We start from the raw sequence: 13,808 nt of genomic DNA on the forward strand, positions 1-13,808 counted from the left end.
TATTTTTTACTGCCTTCAAACTCAAATCTTGTTAATGTACAAATGGAGAGATATTAGTTCAGCCCATTTTACTGAGAATTTCTATCTGCTATCTACTACATTATTTTTTATAACAAATACTATGTAACAGAAAAGGAAATAAACTGCGTACACGTGGAAATAGAATAAATCCAACATATGGTAATCCTCCGCGTGGAAATAGAGCGTATGGAAATGTAACACGTGGCGATCTAGCACGTGGCTATACAGCGTGACAAAAAATTCCGCCATTTGCCATAAGTTTTGATTCGATGTTACAGAATGATATAAAAGAGCGTAATCCGGTAACTTTTCAATTTTAACTTTGTCCCCCGTTTGTCGATACTTTGGCAAAGAAAAACACACGTGGCTATATAGTCCTCCAACCCTGTTTCCCTCCCTTTGCTATTACAGCGAAGAAAAAACGAAACGAAGGGAGCTGGCAAAAACTAATGCACAGGGTTCTGTCGTTTGTGCGAGAGACACGTTCGACGCTCCGAGAGAATAGAAACGAGAAAATGAGAAAAAGAAGAAAAGAAAAAGAGAGGTTTAGCGACGGGACGCGAAACTGCGGTTGTACTCCCTTTGTCGCTTGCGCTCTCTTTTGTCGGCGCCGCGTTGATCGTCATTAGACTCGTTTTCTAAACGATTTATTTACATACACTCCTGGACGGGGTGGAGTACGCGCTTCGTGTAAAAATATCGAACTGTGAGAAACACGAGAGAAAGATGTGAAGAACAACCGCGATCACGTGGTGCTACCCTAAAATACGTCAGACCAATTATTTGGTTATCCTCAGATCTGTAAACTTTTATTATAACATTCTGCGAGGTACAATTATAGCAAAGTTCTGCGTTAATTGACGGACCTTGATAAAACTCTAAATACTTTAGTCAACATTCTCAAGATCACCACCCTGTGTCCTTACAACCGTACACAGCTTATCGACTGTTCGTGGGCGAATTAACCGTGTCAAGGACGCACACAAGAAAATTACGCTATTATTCTCCATAGAAAAACACGTTTCAGTACCCTCTTACCCTTGCCACGATATTAAAAATAGAAATTAACTTTCGGGTGCGTGATTGTTTGCGGAACAACATTTATTCTTCGGACTTTGAAACGTAATCGTGTCCTTCGCCACGCGCAAATTTACGAGGCAAAACCCCTGATGAGCCATCATACAGAAATAATCACAAAGCAGATTTTGTGTAAACAGCTGTTGATAAGCTAACGTCGTTCATAATTCTTTCAGAAGGATTTTCGTGTTTAACCTTTGGGTGAAGGGTTAATTGTGACTCAAACTCGCGAAATTATTCAATGCTGTTTCGGCTGAAGTTGACAGTACCGAGTGGGTTAGCATGACCTACTTTGGGTCCCTATTTTTTAATACATCTTTTATAGATATTTTATACAACAGTTTGCACAAAAATAGGCGATACACTTTTATCAGTTGATACCTGTAAAGTCTGCAGTATGTGAGTGCTCAGTTATTGAAATAGTTATATCAATATTGAAATAACTCCGAACTGATACTGAGTTGTGTACAAAAATGTGCAAATGAAATTATAATCTTAGACTTGTATGGTCACTTGGAATATGTCTGAACAAAATTCAGTAATGAACATTTAATTAATTTCTCTCATTAAAAACTATCTTTACATTCAAACTTGAACTATTCTTACATTTGAATTATTAAACTAAATTTGAGTGCAAATTATATTACTATTAATTATATTACAGCTACAATTCATACAACCGTATAAACTCATCAATTATTCCCGTGCACGCAACAAAACTGAAGTGCGGCACAGGTCGTAGCAGCGCGAGTTAAAAATTTCGCGCGAAAGTAGCGCTAAAGCGAGTGGACCTATGAGACGGTTTGTTTCAAAGGTAGCGATTTAAACGGAGTTCGCTGACAGTCGTTTAAAAGTGTCGTAAAAGACGCGCCCATTCCGGAGAAAGTTCATACAGGAATAAATAAAAATGCTCACCGTGTAAACGAGGAGTATTTTCGTTGACAGGATGTGCGGTAAAGTCGTCTCTCGTCAGCTGACTTCTTTTGTTCACTGATTGGCGGATTCACTCGGAACAGGTCGGCACAGAGGTGAGAAAGAACGAACGCGTGAAAGAAGATGGAAAAATGAGGACGCACGACACCACTCGTTACACACTGTACGAACTGTAGGAGCGACACGCAGCGTCGGGACAAGGTTAGAAACGCCGAAATGTCTCGCTAGCGAGCACAGAGCGTAAAGCGTCTAGTTCGCCTCGAGGGCGTCGCGGCGCTGCCGGACGACTATGCGACCGCGTTCCTGCGATTCCCCCACGAATCTGTCCCCCGTTACGTGGCCGTCTCCCGCGCAAACGCCATTCGGCATCTCTTTTCCCCACCATCAACGCGGTCAGATACGTATGTTGATATTTCGACCGTGCCTATTCGCTAATTTCTATCATTACCTTCCTAACCGATCGATTTTTAGGGATTCCACGATATTGACTACCACATATGGATGACACAAGAATTTCTTCCCTTTGCTAAGTATTTGGGTTAATTACTTGGACTATGAAGAGTACAAGATATGAAAACGGTAAGATTTCTTTGACAATAATCTACATTTGTTCATAAATTGGTACATTTATATTGCAACTTGATTAAATATTGACCACAGTCTAATTGACCATTAAATTTTTATAGTAATCTGACATCTATGCAATTTTCAATATGGCGGTCACAGCTGATAAAAAGTACCGATACTTGCCTTTTAGCGATCACGCTAAAATGGTGAGTTGATTCCTCAAAGGATAAAGAATGATGAAGTCTTTTTTAATGGAACCGGTGGTCATTAATAAGTTGGATTTTTGTCGGAGTGCGATCGGGTCTTTAGATTTATAGGGTGAACACCCTGGCACTGAAGGGCTTTAATTTGGAAGTTTTGAAACGGGATTTGGAGATTGAAAATATGCGATCTGGGAATTTATGGGGATTTAGAGTTTCCAGAATTTAGGAACTAAGTTAGAAAATTGATGGCTTGGAAAATTTCTAAATATCCAACATATGTAACACCCTCGTTTCTACATAATGAAGTCTATTTTAGGGTGAATCCCTTACGTTAACTATCCAATGTTTCTCCATTTAATTACCCTTATTCTACCTCGTTTACATTACACTTTCATAGGGTGAAAGTCGTTAACAATTACGACCCAGAAAATAGAAGATGTTTTAACAAATCGTATTTTCTTTTCGCAGCAATTCATGTATAACATGGCGTACGTATAAGAAATCCAGCGCAAGAACGTGGAAAGCAGGAATCAAAGATGTGAAAAGATCCGCAGTCTGCAGGAAGCAGTAGATCGTTTGTCCGATGAAAAAGAGGTTAGGTGACATCGATAGATGGGTAAGTTCCAATGTTTCCGATTTAATCGCAAGTTGCAAGAAATTTAGTAATTATAAAAAATCGCTCGACATAAGAGTTTAATAAAGGGATGAACAGTCGATAAAATCTGTAACAATCTGAAAAGCTGTGCAGTTGCGAGGCATTCTAGCGGATAATCGGTATACCGTTAATGATTGTAATAGACAATGGGCTCAGGAAACGTGGCACGAGGCCATATGTGTAATTGTGTGCTCGCCAGAGGGGAACAGGAATACAGAACTGAAACACGCTTCTACGATTTTGTAAAAATCAACACATGTTCTTGATCTCATATTCTCATAATCTACATATTCTTAATCCTCTTATAAATTAGTATCTTTTGAATTAATATAAAATTATAAGAATTAATATAGATTGTATGTGTAAGATTATACGGCGAATGTTTGGATAAATAAAATATTTGAAAACGAGTAGGTCGGGTGAAAAGCACCCCATGTCGATTCGCAAACCGTCAACGCGAAACTAAACCGCGTTAAATTCAAACACCATAAAAATAACGAGCCACGGCTCAGGGTTAGCAGCCCGGTTAAATTGCGGAATTTTCATTAAAAGATCACGTCATGAAGTAATTACATCGAAATGATAGATGTCGGTTTAATTTAAATGATCTCTCGTCGTTTCATATCATCCACTTCGTTTTTTCTGCAATTACTCGCAATTAATTTCCGCGAGGACTCGATGCGGATCGTTTTGCACGAGTGTTATTTTCTTTCTGTAAATGTCAGTGTAGAAAAAATAATCAGATAGTGTGACACTTAAAAGTTGTTCTAATAAGGGTTGAAGATAAGGTTTAATTTCTTGATACACTTTTTCCATTTTGTATTTAGATTTACTAGTTTTATCTTGATAGTTTAGGGTGAAGTTTGATATTTAATTGTTATATTTCTTTGTTAGTCGACCCGTGACAGTCACAAATACCCGACTCGCAATTTCCAGACTCGCTAATTTATCCAACCGGGAGGTTAGACAAAAAACGATTACCCGTCGAGCTGTGAAAGGAAAAAAGAAAAACGTACAATTACCCAAGTAATTTTGCGTACTGCAACTCCGACGGCCGTTTATTTATTAAAACACTCAGCGGCATGGACCTCTTTAAATCACGCGCATCCCTCGAGTATCCCTGTCCCTCTAATATTTATTAATCTCATTCGTGTTGACCGCTCTTGGCACGGCCACGCACTCCGCATCGGGCATTCGGTTGTCTGAAATCGGTTGCTGAAATATTGAACACCCTGTCTTTTCAATCGATATTCCCGACGTTGCTCGATCATCGAACATAAAATCTCTGCGAAACTTTTAAAGCCACCCTTCAAATCCACCCTTCTTCACATTTATAAATTTTGTAATTCTCTGACCTTCAAATTTTTTAAGCTTAAATTTTCGAATTACTAATATCTTTCACGAACAACGCTATTGTTTGAATCGCCTCCGATTACATCGAAGCTGCGTAAAATTAATTAACGCTGCCACTGGATTTGACAGGAAATTAACAAGCATTGTATCGTCGCGTTGTATCAATTTATTAGGTTCATCTACCGGCCTTGTAGCGTGAAAGCATGCACGGCCATTAAACGATTATATTTTCGAGCCGCCCCGTATAAGCGAACACGCTGATCGGCTCCGTACCGGCCAGTTTACACGTCAAAGTTTACCAAAGGTTCTTCAGGGCCGATGCACCGAACCTTCGCATCGTACGGTGCACACTTCTCTTCCCAGCCACTGGTGTTCATTATCGCCTGTATATGTAGATATAAAGAGATACCCGGAATACCAAACAACGTGCTCGCGCACACCGACACATCTACTCCTCGTTATATACTGGGTGATCACAATTTGATCACCTCTTTATTCTTCAAACATTAAAATTTTGAATCTAACATTAAAATTAATTGCATGACTGTTCGATTATTATGTACAACCTTTACACATACGTAACATATGTTACCCTTATATTTATTCTTATAACATAAACCTCAATAGGTCACAATAATTTTACTGACACATGGTGATTTAAGACATGAAGAATTTTTTAACAAATTTGACAGTCAATTTAATTTCTAATTTATACAAATACATTTTATCTCGTGATAGTAACTAGATAATATTAACACATCAATTCCTCCTTTGCAGCAGGAATACGTGAATGTTAAGTGAAACATCGCACAATTTCGAATACATAGTAAAGTTAATGCGGTGCATATCTTGGAAACGAAGACGATGTGACCCACGAGATCCAACACCTGTCTGTAATATCAGACCGAATATGCGAAACACCCCGTATACGTGTGTATAATGTATAATAATAGCGTGTACTCATAGAAATAGTTGTAACGCGCTCGTACATGTAGACGCTCACACGAGCATGCGTGGACAGAATGGGGTGAGTCAAGGCGAGCGCATTAAGGGTGGGTGATTGTAATTTCACACATGACGTAACGCATCCCCTGCCACGTTTTCTGCCGTCACCAGCCCTCTACATCACCTCGCCTCTCCACTGTATTTTGCTTTCGTACGTTCGCTATACATATATCTACATATACAGTGGGTCGCATAAGTATTTGTACCTCCTCGAGCCTACTTCTTTGAAAACTGATGGAAATTTTATTTCCATCGTAATTCGAGCAGAAATTTAACCCTATAACCGAGTCATCCAGATGTAAAATGGTGGCTAAGATACTGAAATTTCGTGTGTTAATCTACCCACAAAATGAGATCGAAAATTTGACCAAACTACACTGATAAATTTTTCAACATAGACTTCTATGGTTGACTTCATCGAGGGTCAATAAAGAAAGAATACTTTTGGGCGTCACTGTACACACTATGGAAAAGCCGCTCCACTGTATTGCTATTTCTCTCTCGCTTCATCCGCTGCACCCTCATTCATCATTGTCTCCCCTGTATCTCCTTGTTCCTTGCTCTATCTGTTTAACGCGCATCACTTCGAGGCCTCTTTCTCTGTGCCGTCTTCGCTTGCTACCAGCATCACGCTGTAACCGCAGCCTAGTCTGCAGTGACTAAACACTGACTGATGGTGCCGTGCTGATTAGAATTTTCGGATGAAAGCGCGACACTGATAGCTGCCGGATATAGCTGAAGGATTGGACGACGGATTAGGCACAGGTGGCAGATTCATTGTGGTTAAAAAGCATTAGGTATTACGTTTATCGTCAGACACAGGCTAGGATTTCGACGGTTTGCTTTGCACACAGCAATTCATTAGCTGAAATTCTGCGAGTTGATCAGAACGTCTATATTTACGTGCTTGAAAGACAACTGGGAGGATATAGACGTCTGAGGGTATGAGGGTTTGGGGATGAGAATGTATGGATATGTGGATGTGTGGATGTGTGGATCTAAGTATGTAAGGTTGTGTGGGGATCTAAGTATGTATGTAGGGATGTGTAGGGATCTACGAGTGCAAAGATCTAAGAATATAGAGGTGATTATAGAAATACTCAGATACTAATAGGAAAACCTAGTAATCACAGATCTACTGATTTAGAAGTCTAGGGATGTAGACATAGTAACCTAATGATGCAGAGATTAGCAGATCATCTAATGATCCAGAAACCTGTAGATGTACTACTAATCTAAATATCTAGAAATTTAAGGACCCATGAGTCTAAAAATCCACAGACCTAGAAATCTAGTTACCCCAAATTTAAGAATGTAGAAATCTAGAAATTACAAAATATAGAGTAAGTGTCTTGTTTCCATCGCCCTTGTTTCCAGAGGCATCTTCCTCCATCTTTTGTCCTCGATATTTCGGATTAGAATCGTAGGTCGGTGGGTAGCAATGCATTTCTGTACCGATTAAAATTTCCGGCCGAGAAAATAACAATGCTGCTGTACGAGTAATTTTGAGAGAGCTGGCATACACATTTTTGACAATAGCAATGTACTGAATACTTTTTATCTCTACATAGAAAAATTATGTACGAATCATTAAAATTGAGCGTGAGTGAATGTTGGGAAAATGGATCTCGTTACAAAGGGTGCTTTCGTTAATAACATTTTCTCGAACTCGCATCGAAAGTCGAACATTAAACGGAAACCGGTGAAACAGCTAATAGGCCGAGCGAATAGTTCGCAATTTCTGAAAATGTTATGCAAATCTTGAAAGTTCGTGCATCTTCGGGGGGGTACACTCCGTAAAGTTTGTTCATTAAAAGCACAAGTCGCTCTCAGGGGATTATTGATTATTCCTTTAATTAAATGCACTTTATCTTCGCATAGTTTCGGCAATTAATTCCTACGCAAACTTTGCATAACTCCGAGGCGCATTCGTGCTTTACGTTCCCATTTGTTCGCCATTTCGGCGGGGGGCGAGAGGGTGGATGCACGTTTTCTTGCGCGAGACGACTCCTCGCTCCGTAGACAGGTTTAAACATTTAGAAGGGTCGTTCGTATCCCCAAACCTTTATACGCTTCTTTCAGTGATATTTAATACCTCTAAACCGGCGTTAACCTCGCAATATCAGAAAAAGCTGGAAGATAAGGGCGGAAAAAAGAAAGGGAAGAGGGAGAGAGAGAGGGGGTGAGTTCGGAACGGTGCGCCTTATCAAAAATTAAAATTTCATTCGGCCAGAACCCAGCTTCTCTATCTCTGGATCCTCGAGGCGGTTTAGAGCTGCCGGAAGCGAAAGTAGTGGTACCGGGAAGGGGGTTAAAACTCTAATCGTGAGAAACTAACTTTCCCTTCGAGAAACTTTCTACGTACCGTCGTTTGGTTCCTTCTCGTCCGCCCCTCACGGTTCTCCATTTTGTTCGAATTTATTCTCCTGCCTCTAACTCTGGATTTGAGCGGCGTGCATTTGAATTTACGACCGTTTCTCCAATCGATGCCTCGTTACTCGTTCCTTAGATTCGTGTAAATTCCTTTTTCCTTTTCCCTCGTAATCGAGTAACACGGCCAACTCCGAGTGTTCTTACAATTCCGTCTGTTGTAGTACGTGATAGGGGAAAGTATGGCGATCTATCAAAACTTTACTTCTTACCCAGTCTATTTTTTTTTTTGCCTTTTCCGACTCGGAGATCCACATCGAGGAATATCTTTCAGAGCGACATCGAATTTAATTTCTCGTGCTTTTTTATCTCGAGGTAAATAATCGGTAAATATGAATTTACTCGGGATTCTGTTTCAGCTTCCGATGTCGGTCACGGGTAGAATGCAAAAAATGTAATTTAAAGACGAGCCACCGGTTCACTTTTAATTCCGAACCGCTGCTCGAAGTAAGCTTTATCGTTGCGTTTTACAAAGGCCACGAACGTCTGCCAACAGGAAGGGGAGAAAAAAGATTTAGACGTGTAATTACGCGAGCGAAACTCACGAGTTGTCCGGGGAGTTTTACACACAGGATGATCCATTTTTGCTCGTAAATGGATTTATCTCGACGGTTCGTCGATTCGGAAAAAAATTGAATATATAGGGGTTGATTTCGGGGGATTCGTTAAACTTTCATTTCGACGACCTATTGTTGCTCTCAAGTTTCTCTGAATATTTTAAAATCTTTCTATAAATTTTAAAAGAATTTCGACGCTATGTACATTCAATTTCTAAATTACTTTTCAGGATAGATATTCGAAAACATAGAACGAATCGAGTGAGCAAACGTTTCGCTTTAAATGGAAACGCGAATACGGGGTAAGTGCACTTTATGTGCAACATCTGATATTAAAACTTTTCAGATGTATTAAAAAAACAAAATACTTTATATCTTAATTTACCTTCAATATAAAATTTAAGTATTTCATTTTTTTAAACATTAAAAAACACAGCAATGTTTCGCATTGAACGGCATTTCAAGCGAAGCTTTTGTTTATAAGTTAAAAATATTCCTGGTTTTCGACCAATTTTGCAATCCATTAAAATGTTACAGATTTCTGTATTAAATTTGCACATTAAAATCCCAGTTGTAATTTAACCGATGACGAACGCGAACGCAATTTCCACCCTCTTTCGCCACCCCCAAAGATGAACGCGTACAACATTAATTGAAACGCGTATTGTAAACACGAAAGATGATTCGTTGCTCGTATGCCCACGTACATTTCAGTTTTATCGACGAACACGTTTCAGCGAATAACGCTTGATTAATCCCTGCGATACAAAAAATCTGTTACAAACCGTCCGCTGGCGCCGGTTTTATCCGGCGATTCGGGGAGGCGCCGGATACGAACACGCGCGACAAAAATTTCCACCCATCTTCCGAGAATTTTTCTCGTCCCGGTGTCCGAAACGGCGCGAACATCACGCTCGAACAGAGCCAGCGAAGAGAGAAGGGTTGGAAAACGCGGAGAGCGAGACAAACGAGGGTTGAATGGCCGTTTGCGAAATTATTGGGTAGAAAGAGGGAAATCGGGTGCAATCCGTGCGCGGCTAACCACAAATGCCGAACGAACGAATATATTCGTCCCTTTCTCCGTTCTCTTTCGTACGTTTATACGCGTGTCCTCATCTAGACGCTGTACCCTCGGTGTTTCATCCCTCTCCAATTTCCTCCCTTCACCATCCCACGTTTCTCGACCTGCTCATCGGAAATCATTGCCACGCCGCCAATTGTCAGCCGGTGGTACGCTGGATTGGCTCAGGCACAAACGCGTTACCTGTTATTCGAACGTTAAAGGGACTTCTCGATATTAGCATTTCCGCTTTACATCCGTCATCTACCCTTATGCCGAATTTACGAGCATCTCACACCTCCGTTACTCGCTACATCGCGAGATCTCCTCATTTCTTAGGTCCTTGAAATTCCATCCCTTTCTAAGCACTTGTACATCAACGAAATACAAGGACTTGTACTCAAGTCTTGAGCAACTAATAATATCTTCTAATAATATCGAGTAACTAATAATACTATGCGTCGAATACTCCACGCGCCGAGTACTCCACGCGCCGAGTACTCTACGCGTAGAATTCTCCACGCGTCAAGTACTCCACGCGTCGAGTACTCCACGCACCGAATACTCTACGCGTAGAATTCTCCACGCGTCAAGTACTCCACGCGTCGAGTACTCCACGCACCGAATACTCTACGCGTAGAATTCTCCACGCGTCGAATACTCCACGCGTCAAGTACTCCATGCGTCGAGTACTCCACGCACCGAATACTCTACGCGTAGAATTCTCCACGCGTCGAATACTCCACGCGTCGAATACTCCACGCGTAGAATTCTCCACGCGTCAAGTACTCCACGCGTCGAGTACTCCACGCGTCGAGTACTCCACGCGTCGAGTACTCCACGCGTCGAGTACTCCACGCACCGAATACTCTACGCGCAGAATTCTCCACGCGTCGAGTACTCCACGCGTCGAGTACTCCACGCACCGAATACTCTACGCGTAGAATTCTCCACGCATCGAATACTCCACGCGTCGAATACTCCACGCGTCGAACACTCCAAGCGTCGAATACTCTACGCGTAGAATTCTCCACGCGTCAAGTACTCCACGCGTCGAGTACTCCACGCGTCGAGTACTCCACGCGTCGAGTACTCCACGCACCGAATACTCTACGCGCAGAATTCTCCACGCGTCGAGTACTCCACGCGTCGAGTACTCCACGCACCGAATACTCTACGCGTAGAATTCTCCACGCATCGAATACTCCACGCGTCGAATACTCCACGCGTCGAACACTCCAAGCGTCGAATACTCTACGCGTAGAATTCTCCACGCGTCAAGTACTCCACGCGTCGAGTACTCCACGCGTCGAGTACTCCACGCGTCGAGTACTCCACGCACCGAATACTCTACGCGCAGAATTCTCCACGCGTCGAGTACTCCACGCGTCGAGTACTCCACGCACCGAATACTCTACGCGTAGAATTCTCCACGCGTCGAGTACTCCACGCGTCGAGTACTCTACGCACCAAATACTCCACGCGTCCAATACTCGAATATCTTGAGTAACTGACAAACTAATTAGAGCACCTGCAGTCCTAAACGAATACCTGCTTTTGTAGTATTCTACAGCTCTACAGTTCTATCGCATCATTAAAATAATATTAACCCCCAATGCATCTATCCTGCATAACGTTTCCATCGACAGAATACCGCGAAGTAAAAATTGTCCTTTTCATCTAAATTTCCAGAGCTATACCGAGCGAAATCAACGACGAAAGATTCGATCTGGTCGGATAATATTTTAATCCGACGTCCGGGAGAAATTAATCGGCGGCACCTCGCGCCGATTGAACGGTAGGTTTTCGCGTCTCGAGCGGGTAGCATCGATTGTCTCGATCCGTGCCGGATGTACGGACAATTCGGATAACACGATCGTGGCCGCGCAGAATCGAGGAACTTAGTTGTATTGGATCGAAGCCAATCCGGGCTGCCGGCGATTGACAATTGGCGGTGTGGGCATGATTTCCGATGAGCAATGGCCGGGAGAAGGATGGCCGATCGAAGGCGAGTCGAGGACGGAGGAGAACAATGACGCGGAACAGCGGGATATTAAAGGGGAAATATGAAAAGCGTCCCGATTTATATACCTTCTGCAAACGAGACGGCGCGACGCGATGCGGCGTTTTTCGCGTTCGCTTGTTTTAGTTTGGGGAAAAAACTTTTCAAATAAAACCGTTCGTGGAATCGGAACGAGAGCGGGAATGGTTTGATAAAAAGTGACGTGTCTTTTTTCTTGCGAAGTGGAAATCGTGCCAGAACGTAAGTAGTGGAGTTCTAAAGTGGTAGTCGGAACCGAAAATTTTAGAATTTGCGTTATTCGAACCTGTCGATCCATAACTCCTCATATAAGTTTCACTTCGAAACAAAAAAAAAAGATAGAAAGGAAGGAAGAATAAATGGAAGAGTGTCACACGAGGCAATTTCGCTTTTCTTCGTTCGGCAGAGCAATTTCTATGTAAATAATTTTATCAAACCGTCTCGCTGTGTTTCGGTAAAGATAAAGAATAAATAAGGGGAAAAATGGAGGCGGGTCGAACGAAAAGGAGGCGAGACCGAAACGGCGGAGGATTCAAATGAAATTCCGTATTTCGTTTTACGGCCACGCTCGATTTAGCGAGCGGTTCAATGGCGATGAGGCCGAACCGGGGGATGAAAAGGATGCAACCTGCGAAGGGGATGCATTCATTTTGCACGGGTCATAAGACTTCCTTGCGATCTCGGAGAGGCCCCGAGACTCTTCTGCCGAGGTTACTGCACTTCAGGGAGGAGTTATTCTGCTCATCGACCACCAGGAATTCTCGCTGAACACTTCTTGGCAAATTCTCGAGGAAACGCAATGCGCGGTGAAAGGTTCCGTTGCTATACATGAAATGTTGATGCAAACCCGTTGCATGCAACGACTTCTTACGGGTTGATCGTTGCGTGCAAGGAATTCCCCCGGGGCCATAAATAATTTCGTTGATCTCCTCTTTCAATTCGATGTTCCGATCGCGAGCCTTTGTTCGACGAATCCTCGCGAAAACAAAAAATACGCCAAGCATCTACCTCAATACCCACTTCACGTTTTTCGATAACAGCGAACGAATGAAAGCGTGGTATGTCATTCGTCGCGAAAAATTTATTCCGGCATTATAATGCAAACTTCAAACGTCGGTTTTCTTAACAACGAAGAAACCTAATCAATATTTTCCTTTCTCATGCTCATTTTTCCGCAATTTTATAGAAAGAAGTTTAATAAAAGAGATACGAGAATGTGCATTGTAAATACTGCAGAAAAATTAGTTCTTATCGACCGCTATTTTACAGAGAGTAGAAGGTTACAGTTCTTCGCGAATATCTCGTTACCTATCAGTTCTACGACAAAAGCGGTTATTACAAAATTTATAGCCCAGGAAATTCTCTACAAAAAAGGTTATACGAGTTTCCTTCGTAGGAGTACGATTTTTATGTACGATAGCTGTATAAAGGTTAAAGTACGAGGGTTGAAAGCTTGTTAGCCATCGTACACAAAAATGGTTACACCTACGATAAACTTACATATAACCTTTCTTGCAGAAAATTTCCGAAGTTATTCGACAATAATTTGTTGTAGAACGAGATATTTCATTTGCAGCAATCTTGCACGTTCCCTAAGGAAATACACGAAACGGATCAAAGATGCAGTGATTCAACGGAAGGTGCCAGGAAAGTTTCCTACGCGTGGATTCGCTCGTTTAATTATCCTTTCGAACAACGCCGCGGTTGGCAAAACATTAATTGTTCGGTTGATTGGAATGTCTAACGAACCTCATCGAGCCTCCTCTCTCTGCACGAGCGCGTCTAAACTTTTTAATGGATCCGCATTCCATTTTCCATCCCCTCTGTTCTTTTTTTTATTTCGCCATTTCCATCAAGCTAATAACGAGTCACAGTGCCCCTATCTCTCTGTCCTGGGTTGTTCCAG

General features: G+C 42.0%; 2 protein-coding genes across 3 annotated transcripts in view; one reads left to right on the top strand and one right to left on the bottom strand.

Annotated features, from left to right (window-relative positions):
- Positions 1-2,275, bottom strand: part of LOC100883355 (protein Fe65 homolog) — a 186,144-nt gene extending 183,869 nt beyond the window's left edge. Inside the window, exon 1 of the mRNA XM_076538106.1 lies at positions 2,014-2,275. The gene's annotated coding sequence lies outside the window, so the exon portion shown is untranslated. The remainder of the gene's footprint in view (positions 1-2,013) is intronic.
- Positions 1-13,808, top strand: part of LOC100882032 (cytochrome P450 6j1-like) — a 33,323-nt gene that overhangs the window by 16,108 nt on the left and 3,407 nt on the right. Inside the window, exons 1-3 of one of the 2 annotated variants that reach the window (XR_013040132.1) lie at positions 2,312-2,432; positions 2,503-2,610; positions 3,270-3,417. The gene's annotated coding sequence lies outside the window, so the exon portion shown is untranslated. Of the gene's footprint in view, positions 1-2,311; positions 2,433-2,502; positions 2,611-3,269; positions 3,418-13,808 lie in introns of those variants that run through there. The other variant, XM_003702245.3, reaches the window with a different exon arrangement.

Source organism: Megachile rotundata, chromosome 12 (genome assembly GCF_050947335.1).
Source record: "Megachile rotundata isolate GNS110a chromosome 12, iyMegRotu1, whole genome shotgun sequence".
NCBI classification, from domain to species: Eukaryota; Metazoa; Arthropoda; class Insecta; order Hymenoptera; family Megachilidae; genus Megachile; species Megachile rotundata.